This window comes from Phoxinus phoxinus, assembly GCF_949152265.1.
Source record: "Phoxinus phoxinus genome assembly, chromosome: 23".
Lineage (NCBI taxonomy): Eukaryota > Metazoa > Chordata > Actinopteri > Cypriniformes > Leuciscidae > Phoxinus > Phoxinus phoxinus.
The window spans coordinates 4,814,243-4,829,725 of NC_136898.1; the positions used below are offsets into that span (position 1 = coordinate 4,814,243).

Here is a 15,483-nt window from a genome sequence, read left to right on the forward strand (position 1 = left end):
AATTGATCGATTCATACATTCAGAAGCAGTAGCTGTGTCCCACATTTCTGCATTACAAAAATCCCATAAAGAGAGCCATGCAGTGCATGTCCTTGCAACACACAACTTGCAGGTTCAAATCCAGCTGGCGTCCGGCCTCAATCTCCTTCCAACTACAGTAAAAAATCCATACATACCGGTAAATAAAATTATACAGAAGGAATAAGTAATTAAAAGACTATTGTGTATATTCTGCAGGGATATTCGATTCATGAACAAATTATTCTTTTGAGTCGAATCTTTTCAATGAATCACTTGATTCAGTTCACAAAACCGGTCTGAATGATTTGTTCACAAATCGCACTGAATCGATACACACACAACTCCAAAACCTAGGACAAACATTATTTGTGTAAATATTGAAAAATAATCCAAAAAATCCATTTAAATTATTCCTATTGAGAAGTGTTCATTTTCTGGTTCTTTAGAAATTCTCTCAAAGCTTGGAAAGTAACTGGGCCTTTTTTTACACAAGATCAGAATGTGAAAAATGTATATAAAACATTCATACATAAATTGTCCAAATGAATTGATTTTGACAATTTATATACGAATGGATTTATGAACAATTTACACAGATTTTTCTTTTCTGCTTGTCTTTCATGAATAAAGAAACAAAAACTATTAAACATCACTGATGTGTGAAACGAATACAATGCTGTCAGAAACATAATGCCATGTTAGTTACACAATCATTTTGTTGGCCACCCAAGCTGAAGTGCTGTAATGCAAGACGGCATTTAATACAGTAATTAACACTAGTGTATATGATGATCAGTGTCCTTCACACCAGACAGAAAACAACTCAGACAGATAATCAGGACTGACAGCATCATTGATCCGCAGGAGAACACGATGTGATCATATGAAGGGGGATATGTCCACAGATTTACACATTTATACTTAGAATTACTCCAATACAAAGAGTTATCAACTTTTTTTTTTTGATCCAGTATCAAAAGAACCAATTAATAGTACAGCTGTTAAAATACAAGTTAAAATACTTTCCCTTATCCCACTTTAATAAAGCCTACAGAGACAATAATAAGTCCATATAAATAAACCATGTGTTGGTTGAATAATGGCAAAAATGTTCTGGAAACCTGTTTGAAAACAATTTTTAAAAATTTGTATGTGATTAATTGTTGTCCAGTTTAACGTGTTACCCAATTAACGCAGCATTCGTATTTTCTGTCATCCTTTGTCCTAGCGGTTTGAAAAAAAATATGCAAATTAGCCCCGCCTCCACTCACTCACAAATGTTTTTTTTTTAAAAGTATAGCTTTCAATAGACTGTAATGTTGAATGGCTATAATTAATGTTTAAAATGGGGGGGGGGGGATTTTCATCGAGACATGAAATGGCCTTCATTCATAAAAAGATGCCATTAAACAAGTATTTAAAATATACTGTCTGTACGTTGTCTCTACAACATTATTTTGGAGAATAAATGTGAAATTATTACATTAAATATTGAAAAAAGTATAAAAAATTAAGTGTTTTTAATCGCAATTAATCGTGATTAATCACAGAAAAATGTCTGATTAATAATCGATTCTAATCTAGTTAATCTAGTATCGATTGACAGCACTAATATAGCACACACACACACACACACACACACACTCACACACTCACACACACACGTATATAAACAGTAAATTTAAATTTACAAATCAAATTAATGGTGATTGGTTGAAGGTTTTCATTTTTTACTAGATCTTGGATCTTTTCAGGCCTCGTCATCAAAAAGTAATCGTTTAATATTAACCAAGTTGCTGAAGAAATCAATTACTTTTCTAATACTTTTACCAGGAGCTTTAAAAAGAAAAAGAACCAGCTCTTACCTTATTACAGAAGAGGCGTTGAGGTGACCAGTGTGATGAGCATCTGTAAGTATCAGATGAGATCAGGCTTGTTTCTCTGTACAGTATCAGACACATAGAGACAGCGGATCACAATGATTATCCATCACCGCCTGTGATTGGCTGAACAGTCAAACGCTTCAGGTCATATAAGCACAGCACTGAACACAGTATGATGACGGGTGACATGAAGCTCAATAAATGACACGCACACAGCACGCTCACCCCGAACACCCGGCGGGCTGTTTTCTGATTAAACAAGCTATTGTCTGATAGTTCATCATAAATCTAAATTCACAATCATGTGGTTCTTTATCCAAGCCTACTTGTTAAATGCATATTACAAAAAACAAATATGAAACAATATTGTCCATGCGCAGCTTAGGAATATATAACATATTTAGTGCTTTACAATTGCTAACAAGCATTTACTGATACTTAAAATTACTTTTTGTAAACTCTTAAAGGGGTGGTATAATGCCCTTTTCACAAGATTTAAAAAAAGTATTTGATGTCCCCAGAGTGTGTATGTGAAGTTTTAGCTCAAAACACCCCACAGATATTTTTATATAGCATGTTAAAGTTGTCACTTTTTGACGGTGCACCGTTTTTGTGTCTGTCCCTTTAAATGCAAATGAGCTGCTGCTCCCGGCGCAGGGGGCGGAGCTTCAAGAGCTTGTGCCCTTTTACCTCACACACACATGCACTGAAAATTGCAAAAACTTTTAGCCTTTTATGTTCAAACCGAACTCAGAAAGATGGAGAGAATCAAGAAGTGACAACATGTAGAAACAACAGGACGTCTCTAAATGGTTAGTTGGTGAATTTATGTAGTTTATGTGTAGTTATCTTCTAGTCATTGATTAGCATATTCTGTCTTGATAATCTATAAATCGTGTTCCGGGGGCGGGGTTTATGTAAATTCTAGGGTTGGTGATGTCACTAACCAGGGAGGAATGTCGTGTAGTCTCTACCAGCCGTTTGTTGTAGTCCTTAAAGGATAATTCCGGTATTTAACACCTTGAGTCTATATTGTAGTTTGTTTTGGATGAACAAGAGTGGTGGACAACGTTTTTTTGACAATGGTTCCTCTCTCGAGTTTTTGACTATAAAAGAATTGGCCATGGACCCATTTAACATTGGAGTCAATGGGCATGTCCGAAAATGTCATTAAAACAGCCAATAATGTTCGTTTACAAAACTGTTAAACTCACCGAGTGGTTAGTGGTGTTCGTTGATGATTATAAACAATATATCGTCGCAATATATGATTCCAATCCATTTATTTTGCTATAGTGGAACTATTTTTTCAACAATGGGATTTTACAAAATGACGAATAAAACACGACAGAAACTGTATTTCGCAACACTTTTTGTTTCTGGAACATCAACTAACATCACTAATCACTCGGTGAGTTGCACAGTTTTGAAAAATAATGTTAAAGGTTGTTTTAATGACATTTTCGGACATGCCCATTGACTCCAATGTTAAATGGGTCCATGGCCAATTCTTTTATAGTCAAAAACTCGACAGAGGAACCATTGTCAAAAAAATGTTGTCCACCACTCTTGTTCATCCAAAACAAACTACAATATAGACTCAAGGTGTTAAATACCGGAATTATCCTTTAAAAAGCTATTTCTTTAACAGAAAATATCTTCCTTTGCTTTGAACTTTGAGCATTGTAACTTTGCAGATGTTGTTTATGATCAAACAGCAACATTACACACTAACTAAAGTTAGAAAAGTGAAATCATGATCAACCACCCCTTTAACACAGCAACACAGCAACACACCAACATCACATAATTATAGTTGAATAGTTAATTTTCTGGCCAAAACCACATTTTGTTAAATAGATACAAACTCAACATTTCAAAATGCTAAAAAAACTTTTTTTTTTTTTTTTTTTTTTTTTTTACATAAACTGACTATCAAAACACAGCAAACCCGACTCGAAGTAGAATCATTGTCAAAACACTAGGCCTAGTTTTCTATTCAACATGAACATAGTCAATAATAGCGCAATGACTGTCAGAATACTAACAATTGATGGCATTATGAAAACTGCATTACTTGTCATGTTTCAGTTCTACCTGCAGACAATGACAAATCCATTATTTTTTATAATTCAGTTTCCTTTTACTGTAAGCCATTCTTGGCAACATACTACCGTATCTAAAAAATGAACGAGTCGTTACTTCATAGGATGTATAGTAGAAAAAAAATGTAGAAAGTAACAGAATTGCTCAGGGCAGCCAATGGTTCCCAATGCAGAACACATGCTTTCTGGGGCTTTGCATGAAGCTTTTACTGAAATGAAAACATAAAAATTGCTGCCATTGATCAACAACAAATCCAATATACATGGCCTTTGGCTACTATATATGGAAGCTTTTTTTTTCCGCCACAGAATAAAAGAGGCGTTGTGACTTTTTATCTCACAATTCTAACTTTTTTTCTTGCAATTGAGAGTAAAAAAAATTCTCTCTCACAATTGTGAGATATAAAGAAGAAATTAAGAGGGAAAAAAGTCACAATTACCTTTTCAATTCACTATTCAGTAGTGATAAATACGCTTAGGTTCCACATGTGTAAGGGGAAAACATAAAGATGCACAGTCCAGCACACATTCTTCCTCCTCTCCCCAAACTCTTCTTCTCCCTCTCTGTCCTGATCTAGCTACTCCTCTCCCTCCTTCAACTATTCCTCTCCCTCGCTCAGACATTATTTTTTTGTTCTGTGAGGATGAGTTGTTCTGCATCCACATTGAACAAAATAATTTCAAAGAGTCCCTTTTTAACAGTGTATGTCCACCTGACTATAACTCAGAAAACTGCTAATCAGTTGTTTCAATATTTTCATTTTTGTTGCAGAAGTAGAGGCTTTTTATACTATATTTAAGGTTGGAAACATTAGGTCTTCATTTCTGTCATGCAATGTTTAAGCATTTGTTAATAAGACCAGAAAGATCCATGATTTTGGTATAAGCTTGTGTGAAAAGAAAATGTAAGCATTTTAGTTATTTGACTGTATATTGTTTGAAAACAACATGAATTGTGTTATAGGGTCATAACAGATATATGTTGTGCTTACTGTGTAATATGTGACTACAGATTGGACAAAATTATGTTAGCAATTGAAAAAACAAAAACTGTAAGTAAGTGCCATGGTATTACCATGGTACTTAAAGGGACTTAGTCCTCTCTTTATCTAATATATAGTTACTCCACAACATAACTGGACACTTAAAAATATCTGAATGTCAATGAATTAAATAAAAAGCATCAAACCAAGTGGCACCTGCAAAGAAGTACACTAACATTTCACACAACCACAACATTTTTGTAAAATTATGCTAGAAAAATGTGATTGTGCAAGTGTGTAAATAAAACAAGCACATAAAAAATAAATGTGCAAAAAAGGATATAGATAGAAAGATAGATAGATAGATAGATAGATAGATAGATAGATTGTCATGATTCTGCCCTCATGTCCTTGATTTTTCTCTAGTCTTGAGGCAGGATCATGACAGACCCATGTTTTGTGTGCAAGCACATGGCCTGTTTGGGCCATGGGCTTGTTGTCTCGTTATGTAACCCCGCCCCCTTGTTATCCTCGTCTTGTGATTATTGTCTAGTCAGTTTCACCTGTCTTCGTCATTAGTGTTCCATATATAATCCCCATGTGTTTGCTGTCCTGTGCCGGTTCATTGTTTGATGTGTCACATTTTGTGAGTGTCTACCCGTGAGTACCTTGTCTGAGAAGAAACGTCTTGATCTTGTATTTTCTGTTTGTTAATAGTCTAGTTCTTGTCACGTGTTATCTAGTTAGTTATCCCTCGTTTGTATTGCCTCTGTTTTGCCCCCTCGTGGGTTTTGTTTTCTGTTTTTGTCTTCAATAAACCTCTGTTTGAGTTATCTGCTGTCTGCGATTGGGTTCATCCTACCAACCTCATAACAGAATGAACCGGCCCAGAAGGAACCCAGCAGACAGCAGGTCCTCCCGGCTCCGGCTACAACCGGAACAATGGTGGTTGTCGGCTCCCACCGACAGAGAGCGGGTCAACTGTCCGGTCCCGTCCGAGGGTGAGTGGATCCTGAGGAATTATGCCCGACTCTGGGATCATTTCTCCCAGGAGGATCTGCAGACTTCTTCCTCGGGACCTCCACCCTCTGCCTGTCTGCCTGTGATCCCGGAGGGTCGTGTTTTGGCCGTTGTTTCGCAGGGGAACCAGGCCAGTCCTACCGCGACTCCTGAGACACCTTCCACGTCCATCAATCTTCATGGTAAGCGTGGAAGGCACCCGTCGTGGGAGTCAGCATCGGAGTCTTCCTGCTCGGAATCCTCCTCGCCTGCTGTGAGTTTCCCAGTTCCTGTAACGGATCCTGCTTCACCTCCCTCTCCGGTCCCCAGTCTGGCCACAATCTCTGCTCCGCGTCCCAGGAAGAAGAAGAGGAAGAAGGGAGCTTCTGGTTCTCCATCTCTACCTTCCTTTGAGTCCGCGATGGCACCCACGCCAGCCGCTGAGAGCGCTGCACCCACGCCAGCCGCGGAGAGCGCAGCACCCACGCCAGCCGCGGAGAGCGCAGCACCCACGCCAGCCGCGGAGAGCGCAGCACCCACGCCAGCCGCGGAGAGCGCAGCACCCACGCCAGCCGCGGAGAGCGCAGCACCCACGCCAGCCGCGGAGAGCGCAGCACCCACGCCAGCCGCGGAGAGCGCAGCACCCACGCCAGCCGCGGAGAGCGCAGCACCCACGCCAGCCGCGGAGAGCGCAGCACCCACGCCAGCCGCGGAGAGCGCAGCACCCACGCCAGCCGCGGAGAGCACAGCACCCACGCCAGCCGCGGAGAGCGCTGCACCCACGCCAGCTGCGGAGAGCACAACACCCACGCCAGCCGCAGAGAGCGCAGCACCCACACCAGCCGCTAAACGCGCTGCACTCAAGCCGGCCGCAGTTAGTGATGTTTCTGAGTCTGCAACATTCAACGCCTCTCCTGACTCTGTGGTGATGAGTGTCGCTTCTTCTTGGGGAAGCCTTGACTCCAATACGGCCTCTATGAACTCTGTTCCTGGTCCTGCTCCCTTTCCGCCTGTCAATCCCCTTGTCTCTGCTCCGTTGCCTGCTGCTGTAGTCCCCACTGTCCCCGGTCTTCCATTTGTTTCCCCTGTCATGGCTCAACCCCGGACTGTTTCCCCCAAGACATCTCCTCGTGTGTCTCCAGCCAAGTCCTCCCGGATTCCCCGTCCTCAGCCCTCGTCCCAAAGACCCAAAACCCCCAGTCCTCCTATCCACCCTGAACTGCCCCTTAAGGACTTTGTGTTTCCCCCACCTCCTCTGCCTTGTTTATTGTTTTTGATTTTGCACCCCAACCCTGTAATTGTTTATTCATGTATGCCTTTGCTGTTGTTCGTCATGTTTTGTTGGTTTGTGTCAATGTCTCAGTCTGTCATGTCCCGTGTTTGATGTCCCCTTGAGGAGCGTCTGGTAGCCGCTCCTTAAGGTGGGGGTTCTGTCATGATTCTGCCCTCATGTCCTTGATTTTTCTCTAGTCTTGAGGCAGGATCATGACAGACCCATGTTTTGTGTGCAAGCACATGGCCTGTTTGGGCCATGGGCTTGTTGTCTCGTTATGTAACCCCGCCCCCTTGTTATCCTCGTCTTGTGATTATTGTCTAGTCAGTTTCACCTGTCTTCGTCATTAGTGTTCCATATATAATCCCCATGTGTTTGCTGTCCTGTGCCGGTTCATTGTTTGATGTGTCACATTTTGTGAGTGTCTACCCGTGAGTACCTTGTCTGAGAAGAAACGTCTTGATCTTGTATTTTCTGTTTGTTAATAGTCTAGTTCTTGTCACGTGTTATCTAGTTAGTTATCCCTCGTTTGTATTGCCTCTGTTTTGCCCCCTCGTGGGTTTTGTTTTCTGTTTTTGTCTTCAATAAACCTCTGTTTGAGTTATCTGCTGTCTGCGATTGGGTTCATCCTACCAACCTCATAACATAGATAGATAGATAGATAGATAGATAGATAGATAGATAGATATTGTAATTACTATAATAAGAATATAGTATGTACATGGGGAACAGGACTTTAAAATAAAGTGCTACCAATTGAAGTAAATATTTGTTAAAATAACCACCTCAGCTAAGAGAGTAAATGATCCACAAGATGGCACCACAAACTCACATAATTGCAACATACGCTTATCTTAAACTAGGTTGTGCTTGGGCATTTCAGATCATAATTTCAGACACAGGATCACGCTCATGTATCATGACATTGCTTCACTGGTAGCGATATTTATTCTTTTCCTTTTCTTTTTTTGTAGTAAACTCATGTGTGGCTGTGAAAAAAACATCAAAATATCATTCTCAGACTCTGAGACATGAGGATTGATGTCTTTCAATTTCAGACAACAGAAGGGAAAACAAAGAATTGATATCCTTCATTTACAAATGTGGCGTTCCTCATGTGTAAAACACTTTGGATAAAAACATCTGCTAAATGGGTGTAAAATGTAAATATAATGATCATCATAATGATTCATCTAATTATAACACACACAAAAAATCATATGCTAATGAACATTTCATATTATGTTTGGGAGTTTAATGACTCACTTCAAAAACGAATATCAAAAAGATATCAGAGCATATGTTCCCTTTAATGTAAACACGACAGATGATTGACATGCTAATGCTGGAGATATTTACATATAAATAACTAGATTTTAAATGATCTAAAGAATGTGTGAGTGATGTTTGCATGTGCAAATATGGCATTGTGAAGTAATATTAATCAAGTGATTAATAATCTTCAAATCAACGGAAGTGATTCTTCAAATACATGATTAAAATGGAGAGCATGCTCAAGCACACATGTGCAATGAGAATGGAAGGCTTGTGTTCTTGCTGAGCTGTAGACAAACTTTTGCTCTGATGGATCATAATAAATTAAAACTTGTAAGCCTGAGATGTCCTTGAGGATAAGCAGAGGATAACACTTCTCATCTAGACGGATGTGGGCAAGTTCAACGGTTCTTTAGAGGAGGACGTCTCCATAAAATCCTCTCACTTGAGACATAATAATCATGGATTTAGAGGTGAATTTAAGCCAGAGAGAGATTCACTGCATGATAAGTGCGGGATAATGAGTATCAGACCGCTTCAATGGCGTCTGTGAACACACTAGAGATCCTTCAGAGGGATTTTTCTCCCGTGAACACACATGCATGCTCACATCTCCACCGTCTACAGGTCAAGCTGAGAACATGGGTCAGTCAACACAGACCGCCAGCTTTACAAATTCATGCATATTTGTTTATTATACATTTAGGCTAATTCTGTAATATTTTACAGCGCCCTTTCAGATCTGTTTAAAATGTTGTGATATATATTTACATCCATTTCCCGCCCAAATCAGTTTCGTGGCATACCTGAAACTTTTGGCAAGCCGAGGGATGATAAAACTTGTTGTGAAATCTTGTTGGCACATTAAATGGAGCATCTTTTTTCGCCAGCAGCAGATCTGAAGACCTCAAATTTCATCTGCGATCTGAAAGAAAAAAAGGAACTGTTTAGGAAGGATCTGCCAGACAGCCGAGAGCTTCATAATTAATTCTTCGTGGAAGTACAAAACATGGGGTCCAAAAGTCTGAGACCACTAATGAAAATGCCTCTATTTTCATTTAAAATGTAATACAATTGTTTTATTATTATTTTTGAGAATGTTCCAAAGAGCAAGAACATCAGACCATCTGTACAAATAGTCACATGATCAATGTCACTAATTTTGGTAAGACCATCGGTCAGAATGTTTTTAAAAGGTTCTTATGCTCACCAAGGCTACATTTATTTGATTTATAATACATTGTGATATTGTGAAATGTAATTACAATTTAAAATAAACAATCAAAACTAAACTGATTTCAGCTGAATAATGCCACTATTGTGCTATATTGTGCAAGCTCTGTTTTCCTCATTGATCATTATTTTCCTGTTTAATCATTGTAAAGACAATCTGTACTGTATAAATCGCTATATAAGGGTGACTTGACTTGATGAAGGTCAATACTTTTGATAAATTCAATGCATCCTTGGTGAATAAAAGTATTAATTAAAAAGTCTGAACCTTTGAATGGTAGTGAACTTTTTCTTCATTTTACATCATACCATTTATTTGCTTTAAACTTTTCAAAATGACAAAAACGTCTCTTTATATCCAAATGCGAATTAGACTTTGAATCCCAGATTTTGAACGTGATTTCAGACTTTTAAACTACACTGTATATTATCTCAGCCATTGTCAAAGAGAGAGAGTAACGTACAAAAAAGTATTCAGATTGACTAAAAAAGTGATAAATTAAAATATATTTATTAGATGAAATTCTACTTTTTAAGCTTCCATCAAAAAGTGAGATCCTTATTTTCAGTTCCTTTTGCTTTTCTTTCCAAATTCCTAGAAACCACTGATTACTGAAATGAAACCACAGCTGACTGAACAACATAATTAGTCTCATTTATCAAAGAAGTTTCTGGGTTTCTCGTTCTAGTAAGTGTTGAGTGGCTGCTTGTACTATATTTATTCATTTATGTCTAATTAGGAATCAAACGGCAACTTGATGTTAATATGATGAATAATACAGAGTTAATGATTTCCTGGCAAATATCTGATTGGCTGTTGTTTAGCAGCAATCATGATGCTATTAAAAAATATATATTTTTAGCTGCATTAGAACATGCCAAAAAATATAAAACACATGATAAGCTGTTATATTTTTCAGCAACCAATCATTGCACTTCTGAAGACGGCATGAAATTATTTTCTTACCTATTGTGACGTATATCCGAGTGAAAGTTCGCTTCTCGAACAAGAAAAAATGTAGGGTGGGACTTGATTTTGTCCATCAGGAATTGATTGGATGGTTGTGGTTTTCTATTGGTCGATCTCATGTGATTGACAGGTTGTCTCGCCCTTGCGACAGTAAACACGTCATCAGAGAAGAGAAGATGCTGCAAGAGGAGGGGAAGTTATTTATATCAAAGATTAATAATGATGTGCATGTGTGATGAATCATTTATAATAAATACTGCAATGTTCAATAAAAAAACAAGAATTGTCAATTTTAATTTCATGGTGACTTTAACAAGAGAACTGGCTACAACTGATCATTTATTTATTTATTTACAATTTATGTGAGAAGAATGCTAGTAATTGTATCTGTTTGTTCACTCACTGAAACAGACATGATTGCATGGGCTCTTCCTTCAAGAAAACACTCTTCAAATCCAATTTAATTTGTGTGAACCCTGATATTGAGCATGTACATCCAATTTCTGTATGAAATTGGAATTGACATTTCATTTCTGAAGATCACGTGTGCATGGCGGCCCGTTAACGCTCACCTGGTCCTGCCGTGTCGTGCGTCGCCCTCGCTTGTCATGGGCTCATCCTAAAATGAATGAATAAATAATTTTGCTAAATAAATACGGCAGCTGAGCTCTTGACACGACCCTTAATGTGATTGAAATTTATGATGTTTGGGTCCTTTCTTATGACAAAAAAACGTCCCAAACAAGATTCAGGCTTATGTATATTAGGTTGTTTTTTATGAAACTCACCGACTTTGATCAAACAAGTCATGGTTTCCAATCTGTGAAGATATCTGTGGAGAAGATGTATTCATTTAAAACATTATTGTATTTCATTTAATGTAATGCAATAAGGCTTAAAACATAGCAAGTCTAAAATATTGATTAATCATTGATTATTTGTGTGGCAATGACTGAATTTTAAGAGACGTATGAATGCATTCTCCTACAGTTTAATGATATGAGACGGTATGGGCTGTATTGATTATCAGTCAGTCGCTGTTGAAAACAATTCCTCAACATGCATCTCTTTTCTATTCGGTGCGTGCCTTCAAGGCAATTCTACCATGTGAATGAGTTTTCTGCAAAGCAGCCTCTCTGAAACTCAATTACCCTTCATGACTCCAGGGTCAAGCACTTTGCAGGCCAACATTTTACATATTCATGTATTCTCTGGATTTAATTCTAAGACAACAGCGTTAATCGAAAAGATACTGTATATTGCATTATCGGTCAAGCCTCCGACATGTTTAGTGATGAAGATATTTGTTTCTCTTTCTCTTCATTCTGCTGGATTGCAATCTAGCGAGCAGCAGGTGACATGTGAAATTCAATTTCCATTTCCCTGCTGTCAATTCTGATCGCTCACATTTGGTTGGACACTTAGGGCCACCAGGGAGGGACTGAACAGGTGCAAAGAGTGGGACCAAAACTAAACAAATCAACGGATAAAACATCACCGCTGATCTGGTCAAGAACATTCACCCGATCAAAACAACATTGGGCCATTTCAAACGATCCCTGAATGCTTCTGACAGCACGACATATGTTCTTGTTTTGGTCCCATAACCTAACTGCAAAGCATCTTCATTGGTACCAACAATGCAGCATTGCTTTCGTTTCTATGTTTTTTATTTTTTGGGCCACTCTCTTAATAATAAATGGTTATAGAGAATATTACTTTAGTGAAATGCAGTTACAGTGGCAGAATGAAGCAACATTATGTTTCATTCAAAAGACAGTTTGGCAGCAGAGCATGGGATTATGGGGAAATACAAGAATTGCTTTTATTTGCGCTCTGTAATATAATAGGCCAATGTTATTCTTAACCTCTGGATAACCCTACGTGCTTGACTGTATATTTTTTGCAGTGAACTGAAGGCTATGTTATATATGGAATATAAGAAAAAGTCAAAAGACTTCTTGAATCACCCTTTTGAAGAATTAAATGACCTCTAAATCTGCATAGGTCAGTATGTGCAGATGTCACTTACTAATAAGACCACTTTACTAGATGAAGTTGTGTCTTTAGGGGCTGTTTACACCTGGCCACCCGTTTTCTCAGATCGGATAGCTATCTGATTTATCAAAACGATTCCATTTACACCTGGTCACATAAATGTGTTTTTGCAAAGCGGATGTAAATCCGATCTTCAATTCCCGCGCTATATGCAGATTTTAATGGCGTGCACGTCACCGTAAGCAATAGTTGTGAGCTGCATTTTATTGATCATCAGCTAAAATGTCAAAATCAAAGAGAGCGGCAACAGCCCTGGTATATTGTTTCTTTACTTTTATGATTGTGTGTTAAGCGTCTGCGACTTACTTTCACTTTGATTTGCGATAGTTTGCACGTTGGTTTGATGAATAGATGCTCAGCTTCGGTGTAATGCGTGTTGCAGTAGCGCCGTCATAATCTGATTATAACATGACATATAGCCTATAACACTCTCTCACAAGTTTATTTTTTAGCATTTTTGGGAGGAGTAAAATCTACATATGTGGTTTCAACAACCAGATGCATTTACACTTGTCCAGTTTCGTCAGGAACGCGGCCCAGATGTCCTCCTGAAGTGGTTTGAGCGATCGGATTCAAATCCGTCTCGAATGCGTTTCGGAGGGCATTTACACCGGGTCATTCGGGATCGGATAGCTATCCGATCACAGAAAACGCATGAAGTGGCCAGGTGTAAACAGAATGCTCTCATTCATGAATTGACTTCGTTTCAGTGATTTCATTTGTAACGCTCCAAGTAGGCTACCTTTTTCTTTCCTTTTATATGTTTTTATTTATTAATATCCTATGGGAAACAATTTTTCTGATGATGATTTATGACCTAACCTCACAAAACAATTTCAGGCATTAAGATGTTTTGCAGTAAGAAATCGTTTGTCGATGAACCCCCCCAGCTCAACTAATCGCAGATCCTGCAGCAGCTCAAGGATTGTGCATTGATCCAGTCCTCATATTTTCCACCTTGTGGACATCTTGATTTATGCACGCAGTGACCTTGCTGTTGGGCCAAAGGTTAAACGTTAATAGATTCTGAAAATGCCACATTCAGGGTGGAAAAACTAATGTTTTTCTCAAAAAGAGTAATTGATTTAGCCATCAGTTGATATCATCCCAGGGCTAAATTTAAAAGAAAAATTACATAATTTTGGTGGGATTTTCTTAAACAAAAATAGACTACCATAGCAGTTTGCATTTAATTCCAAGACTATACCATTATTAAAAAGATAACCACTATATGAGGCTATGTTATTTTATTACACTGGTGGCTAATAGGGCTGGGCGACATATATAGCGATATTTTCACAATAATCAAACAATCAATATAAAATTACAGAATATTGTGAATATCGAATATTGTGGAAAATTTAAGATAAATGTGCCAAAGACAGAACCAATATGCAATTTCACTCCTGCTGAAAAACTAGCCAAGAAGTACTTAGTGTGCAGCAACTAGTTCCCCATGAATGAGTTTTAGTAAAAAAAATATAGAGCATCTCTTAAACCTTTGATAGACTTAACTTGTGAAACACTTGCATAATTTACCCCATTGTTCAACTGAACAGTGACACTATTTTCTTTATGAGCTGCTGTACAGCCAAAATCAGCTTTGATTGATTATTGAATCATTTTCCTTTTATCACTGTAAATCTGCTCTGAAACAATCTGTACTGTATAAAGCGCTATATAAATAAAGTGACTCATTGGACCACAAAACAACTTGTGTGTGACTTGTGCCACAGTAGACCTTATATCGGTTCGGACCAGACAGGATTTTCTTCAATGCCCTTGTGCATCAATGAGCTTTGGACGCCCAACACCGTCACAGATATGTGCTTTGTCCCTCTTCAGACGACAAACCCACTAGGCTTGAGCTTTCAGACCCAGTCGGACCCAGTCGGCCGGTCATAACAATTTGGCCCTAGACAAAGTCTCTCAGGTCTTTACTCCTGTTGCATCCAATACATTGACTACAAGAACTGATTTTTCACTAATCATCTAATCTCATAACTTGACATGTGACCTTGTTAGGAAATTATCAACATTTACCACTTCACTTGTGAGTGGTCATAATTGCCTCATCAATGTATATGTTAATTTAATAAAAAAAGGACTACATTTTTGCACTAAATTATTTTAAATGTGAAGCTGTTCTATCAAAAAAAAACATTTAAAAAAAAAATTGGTGCAAAAGAAAAATCACCTTTTTAAATTATTCTAGTTCAAATGCAAAAATTTATTTTGCCCAGCCCTATTGGCTAATAACAAGTTACCAAAGTTTTAGCGATATTTATGTTTGATCAAACATAATGGAATGCTGTAGAGAGAGAGAAACTAATACCACAGAACATCACACAAAGCCATTGCTAATGCTTACTGATGTAATGTTATTTTTCTCTAATGAGGTCACTTACAGGAATTTGTCTGACAGGATGGAATGAGACGTTGAGCACACGGAAAAACGTGTCACCCTGAAAAAGAAAACAAGAAACACCTGAAATATTCCTTAATATATATAAAAAATTAGATTACGAAACACATAAAATTCATCCCATGTTGACTTATTGATAAACTAATATGATTTCCATCTTTTAAAATGTGAATTTATTTTATCCATACATTTAGACATATATGAAGAGGACATGAAAATATCCTGCGCAGTAAGAATGACTGGTTTACTGTGGCTTTT

At 38.1% G+C, this 15,483-nt stretch overlaps 1 protein-coding gene across 11 annotated transcripts in view; it reads right to left on the reverse strand.

Moving 5' to 3' along the window:
* The window catches only part of slc4a5b (solute carrier family 4 member 5b), a 52,787-nt gene that overhangs the window by 31,681 nt on the left and 5,623 nt on the right, over window positions 1–15,483 (reverse strand). For 8 of the 11 annotated variants that reach the window (XM_079599103.1, XM_079599102.1, XM_079599098.1 and 5 more), the window contains 4 exons: window positions 11,531–11,574; window positions 11,315–11,361; window positions 10,740–10,921; window positions 1,887–1,962 (listed from right to left, as the gene is read on the reverse strand). The gene's annotated coding sequence lies outside the window, so the exon portion shown is untranslated. Of the gene's footprint in view, window positions 1–1,886; window positions 1,963–9,345; window positions 9,762–10,739; window positions 10,922–11,314; window positions 11,362–11,530; window positions 11,575–13,622; window positions 13,892–15,208; window positions 15,252–15,483 lie in introns of those variants that run through there. The other 3 variants (XM_079599105.1, XM_079599104.1, XM_079599106.1) reach the window with 3 other exon arrangements.